This window comes from Mus musculus, chromosome 13, assembly GCF_000001635.26.
Source record: "Mus musculus strain C57BL/6J chromosome 13, GRCm38.p6 C57BL/6J".
NCBI lineage: Eukaryota > Metazoa > Chordata > Mammalia > Rodentia > Muridae > Mus > Mus musculus.
In genome coordinates this window covers 110,856,664-110,863,059 of record NC_000079.6, presented here as the reverse complement: position 1 = coordinate 110,863,059, position 6,396 = coordinate 110,856,664, and the positions used below count along the sequence as shown (strand labels likewise).

The following is a 6,396-nucleotide window of genomic DNA, read 5'->3' as shown; positions in this document are numbered from 1 at the left end:
GTGGGTGGGTAGGGGAGCAGGGCAGGGGGAGGGTATAGGGAACTTTCGGGATAGCATTTGAAATTTGAAATGTATATAAAGAAAATATCTAATAAAAATGAAAAAAAATCCAGATAGATACTTGACACTCAGAACTCTAGGCATTTGGATAGATGTAGTTATCTTTGTAGCTCAAAGGATAAAGAACTATGTTGGAAATTCTTGAAAATCATCTCTGAGACGAAGGTCACTGTGTATAAAGTTTATTGTGGCATGTTTCTGGGATCAATCTCCAGGAAAAGGGAAGAAGAAGAAGAAGAAGAAGAAGAAGAAGAAGAAGAAGAAGAAGAAGAAGAAGAAGAAGAAGAAGAAGAAGAAGAAGAAGAAGAAGAAGAAGATGACAAGGAGGAGGAGGAGGAGGAGGAGGAGGAGGAGGAAGAGGAGGAGGAAGAGGAGGAAGAGGAGGAGGAGGAAAAGAAAAGATCTAGGTATACAAGGACAAGAGAACTTGAGCAGGTTGCCATGGAGATCCTTGCTCAAATTGTACTTGGAAGGTAAGTGATAGTTTAGAGCTAACCTGAGGTAATATAGGGTGTTTAGGACATTAAACATCACAGAGATCAGATGTTGGATGTAGGTCACTTGGGGAGACACTAACTTTGTGCAAGGTACTTGTTCACCAAGGGAATTCCAGAAATAGCTGTTAGATGAGGCTGTCCTCAGCAGGTGCTCCTTGTCACTACTGGAACAAGTCAATGTGCCCTATAAGGGGAGCTGATGGCCTCACTAGCAATCACCAGAATTGTGGAGAAATGCAGCTATGTAATGTTACCCATTCAGGTAGACATGTCCCTGCTGAATATTCATTTGTCTCTAATTTTTGCAATTGTAATAGCTTTAGTCTTTCTGTGGTTTCTCAATAAAGCTTCTAAGTAAAAAGGTGCAACCATTAGGATGCTGGCTCTGTATCATCACAATGAGTTCATAGAGTGCCACATGAATGCTTTGTCCTGTGTGGAAATTGGAACACTGTGCCCTTTTGGAAAAGTTAGGTCTGCATTTATGGTGTCTATTGATTTGTTATTGTAGAAAGAGTCAAGCTTTTTTTTTTTTTTTTTTTTGCTTCCAACAGCCCATGTGGAATCCAGGATATCACTATTTAATGTTGTTTTTTATTTGTTCTAATTGAAATAGTAGCACAATAATTTTTGATCATTACTTTACTTTTAAAAGTACTTAGAGCATTAATTTCATAAACAAAAATATTATCACAGCTAGCATCTATCAAAAGTTTATCGTGTTCCAGACACCAAATGGTTTAGACAGTGATCAGTATTAAAACTCATTTTGGAAGATGAGATGAAGCCTTTGAAAGGTCAGGCAACTTTTAAATTGAGAACATGTGAGAGAGTGAGATGGAATTCCATTCTGGAACCCAAGTTTGAATATCCACTAGGCTGTACTCACTGAAATGCAGTAAGAGCTGTCTTTTAGTTACTCTACTGAGACATCCATTGTGCGTTCTGCTGTTTGACAGTGATGGATAATTATATGGGAGTGAAAATGATGTGACTTCTCTTACTTTCATGTTCATGAAAATGCAAGGAATGATGTTTTCTTTATCAAGCCTATAAACTCCTTTGGTTATTCACTCATGTTTTCAGTGGTTCTCTTACTAAATACTTTCTAGGTATTTTATATGAGTCAAGTTTTGACCTACGTACTTAGATTTATCTTGGAATGAATGCACATTTCTCATTGGGTTATAGTCTAATGAGAGAAGATAGATAACAATAAACAAGTTAAGTTGACAGAAATCATGAGATGCCAGGCAAGACTTGGGAGTAGAAATGATGGGTGTTTTATTTTGTTTATTTTATTTCTGAGACAGACATATCCCATATGGGGCTCTAACTATATAGCTGAAGGTTACCTTGAGCTTGATCTTCTTACCCCCACCCTTCCGGTTCTTAGAAGTAATGTCCAGGTGTGTTGTTCTTGAGACTGAACCTTGTGCATGCTAGACTAGCATCTAACAAATGACCTATATCCCCAGCCCAACAGCTACCATTTTCAATATGAAAGTCAGCACATGCTGATCTCTAACTAGATACAGAAATGAATCATAGGCGTTATCTGTACAGGTGTGCAGAGGGACAGCATTCTGGGAGCCAGAGGACCCAGTGCATGGCCTAAATACTGGCATACATCTCTCTGAGGGCATGGACTAGTGGCACTAGAGCAGGACAACCAAATTAAAATCTAAGTTTTCCTTGAAGAAATTTAAAAAAAAAGAAAAGAAAGATAGAAATCAGTTGAAAACCATCTATTTCGGTTTTCCAGGTCTTGCTTCCAGAAGTCACTTTCTGAGGTGGCCTTCCTACTCGTGTGGCCTTTGTGACTTCCACCATGGCATATCACAGCCAGGGCCAGAAGCTGCAGAAGGTGATGGTGAAGCCCATCAACCTCACCTTCAGATACTTGCAAAATAGATCTCAAATTCAAGTGTGGCTGTACGAGCAAGGGAATGTGAAGATAGAGGGTTGTATTATTGTCTTTCATGAACCTCAGATTTGATGATGCAGAAGAGATTCATCCTAAAACAAAGTCAAGAAAACCACTGGATCAGATCATGTTAAAAGGAGATAATATTACTCTGCTCCAAAGTTTTCCAACTAGCAATGGTCAGGCATGGGAGAATCTGGGAGGGGGGTTCAGTGACTTTAAAGGTGTCTTCTGATGGGAGCTACAGTTATTCATCTTGTTTTAGTGGCACATTATCATTTGGTGACCATAAATGCTGTGAGATTGTTTTTGTTACCAAAGAAAAACAACCCAAAAACCAACCAACCAACCAAACAAACAAACAAAAAAACTCCCCATCTACTTCCTTTCTACGTTTTTCCTCCTGAAACATGATAAACTTTTGATAGATGCTAGCTATAATAATATTTTTATTTGTGAAGTTAATACATTCCTGTATGCTCTTAGTTCTTTTTAAAAGTGAAGTTATGATAAGAAAAATTATTGTGTTCCCATTTCAACTAGAACAAAGAACGACATTAAATAGTGATACACTGGATTTCACATGAGTTGTTGGAAGCCAAAAGAATGCTTAGCTTTTCCTACAATAACAAATTAATAAAGCCATAAATGCAGATCTGAACTTTTCTAAGAGGGCACAATGTTCCAATTTTCCAAGCAGGACAGAGGATTCATGTGGTACTCTTTTTTTTTTAAAGATTTTTCATTTTGATTGTACCTTTTAATTTCTATGCTTTAATATTTACTTTTGTAATTTTTTTTTTAGTTTTGTACTTTCTTGATTACATTTTATGCTGGATCTATTTTTTTTCATGTGGTACTCTTTATGAACTCATTGTGATGATACAGTGCCAGCATCTTAATGATTGTGACTTGTTCTTGGAAGTATTATTGAGAAACTATGGGAAATCTGAAGACTCGGGCAAATGAATGATCCAACTTTACATTTAAAAGAGTCAGAATGGATCTGAGAAGTAGCTGCTGCCTGCTGTGAATACATGCTCACACTTACATCTGAAATCCTGTTTTTCTTAGAAAGATGTATTGTATTCTGTCACTCAGGACAGAATACAGGCATGATTGCAAACCTGGTACAAATACTGACCTACATGCCTTAAAGGCTGAACTGACCAAACAGTACACACACAGTTCCCAGGAAGTTGTTGTATAACGCTGTGATCTGGGGATTATGTCTTCCTTAAGTATGCAGTGACAAAGAGAGGAAGAATTCGGCCACACCTTTGGGTATAGATCTGAGTCCTGGGAACCCTCAGGTTCTACTACCTGCTCTGTCATGGAGAAGGAGGGGATTCACTTAGAAGATTCACTTATGCTTTCCGATGCCTTCTATTGGTGCCCATCTGCAAGATTGGACAGTTAGAAAAGAAAGCAAGGGACCCAGACAAGTCATGAGGATGAGATGTTGGTTATCACTATTAATATTAAATATAGGTTTGAGTTTTGGTTGTGATTAGTTCAGTATAACTGTGTGCATTTTTATTTATAAGAGAAATTAAGGACAGACACGTCTTCTATAGAATGAGATTAAATTGCATCTTCTAATACTCATGCAAAGGAGAAATAGTTCTTCTTGATGTTCATGAGTATATTCTACCCCTAACTCCCATCACTGTATCTTTAAAGCTTTAATTGGGTCTGGTATACAGATTCTGAGTATGTTTATTTATAGAAAGAAAATGACCATCGGAGGTTAAGAACAAAGCTCCTGTATTTATAATGACTTTTAACTATATAGAGTCACTAAATTCAATACCAAAATTCATGTGAAAAATGTTAATAAATTCTATTAACAAACTCAGAAAAATTTCAACAAAGTATTGTACTAATTTATTTCTTTAACATACACATAAATATTAGCCTTTGGAGATTGCATGTTTTTTATTAATTAATTTATTTATTTCTATTATATCCTAATAACAACCCCTTCCTCCCTCATATGTTTTTATATTGCACCAAAACTAAAATTCATTTAAATAATTTTCCTTCATAATTAGATAGTTTGTAATAAAATTAAATTTCTGATAAAAATGTAAAGTCTCAAAAATACAAAGATAATCTTTTTTTCATCTTAACTTGATTGATGTTTTTAAAGATAGTTGTTTGCAGTGTTTGACAGTGAAACGTAAGTCTGATCTAAATGACAAGACTGTGGTAACTATGTCATCCTACAGAATACATTCCATTGTATATAAACAGTTCTGGGTCATGTAGAATCTTAAACATCAAAGAAATTAACCACATTATAGCATGCGATCAAGTGCAATGTAGGCCCTCTAGTCTCTTTGGAAGTCTTTCTCAATGTGTAACTTTTAAGTTAAGGTACTAATGCAACTGTATGATTTGGACACATTTTGAAGTCTGTACACTAGGTTTGTTTCTATAACTTGTAAACTCAGGTTTATAAGCCAAAACAAAGGCTACCTCATGAATATGTAATTACAAGCTAATAAAATTGTTTTCATATTGGGACCTTCTGACTTCATTTCTCCCTTGTTGCTCCTTTCTTCATTCATTTGGCATTGTCTTCAAGATGACAACCTCAACCCAAACCAACTCTGATAGAAGAATATGCAGCTCCTATCACTCTGTGCAAAGGATGGAGATGGTGTCTAGAACCATCTGTTATTGGGTCATCTGTAGCCAGTCCCTCCGTGTAACTTTTGAGTTCACAATAGTTCAGCTCTACCTCATCCTAGATAGTCTGCTGAGAATAGCTCTTGACTGACTTTCTAATAAGTTCCTTAGGTAAAGGAGTTAAAGCATAAGACGGCGCACCGTGCTCATTCCGAGGGGATCTGTGGGAGCCTGAGTTTTGGGGAGTCTGTCGTTGAAATCCTTCTGTTAGGAAACAGAGGCTTCAGAAGTGAAGATGCTTGAAGCTGGGTGAACCAACTTTACAACATAGAATCTGGGTGGATAAGGCTTGGTGAATGGGGAAAGCACGGCTCTGTGGGGTCCACTGGACCGTTGCACTGTGTTTCTCTTGATGGTTGTAAATGTGGCTTTATAGAGGTCCATTTATAACCTCCTGAGACCACGGCATGACCAAAGGACTCGGTCACACCATGTGATGGCAGAATTCTGTGAGGGCTTTGCTTGAAAGAACTCTTCAATTTGAACTTCGATCCACAGCTATGCCTTGTATTTGTATAGGAGACCCACTCTACATTTTAGTGTGCAAAACTGTCTTCTGGCTTTCTTTCCCTTGTTCCTCTCCCTTTCTTTGCCATATCTGTCCCTGTTTCTTCTCTTTATTATTCTTACAAATCCCTCATCTCTGTTCTTTCAAGGAAATAATGAATAGCTTACTGTTTTCCTAGTTTTGAGTTAATTATTTTAGGCTAACACAGCAAGTAGTGGTTTATATTGGCATCTTCATGCATGACGTCATTGTCCTTTGTTCTTGTTCCTTCCTTGTCCCACTGACCCCCCCTTTCCTCCTGGATCCCACTCTTCCCTAACTTATCCCTCTCTGCTTTACTACATAAGCATCTCTTTCTCTTTTCTATTTCCTATTCTTTGATACCTCTTCCCCTCCTTTCATGGTCTCCTGTCCATCTGCTGACCTTTCAGCATACATATAAACACGTATATATCTGTGTTTGTATATATATTTAATTTTTAGGTATACCATGTGAGAGAAAATGTGATATCTTTCTTTCTGAGTTTGACTTACTTTACTTAGCATAATGATATCTAGTTGTGTCCATTTTCCTGTCAGTTTATGATTTTTCTGTTTCTTTATGACTGCCTATAATTCTATTTTATGTATGCATAATACATTTTTAAAATTTTGGGGGTTGATAAACATCTAAACCAGTTTCAGTTCCTCCATAAATTGTGAATCCTTGT

At 37.0% G+C, this 6,396-nt stretch overlaps 1 pseudogene; it reads left to right on the top strand.

Annotated features, from left to right (window-relative positions):
- Nucleotides 1-2,388: 2,388 nt before the first annotated feature.
- Nucleotides 2,389-2,719, top strand: Gm30839 (annotated as a pseudogene).
- Nucleotides 2,720-6,396: the final 3,677 nt, after the last annotated feature.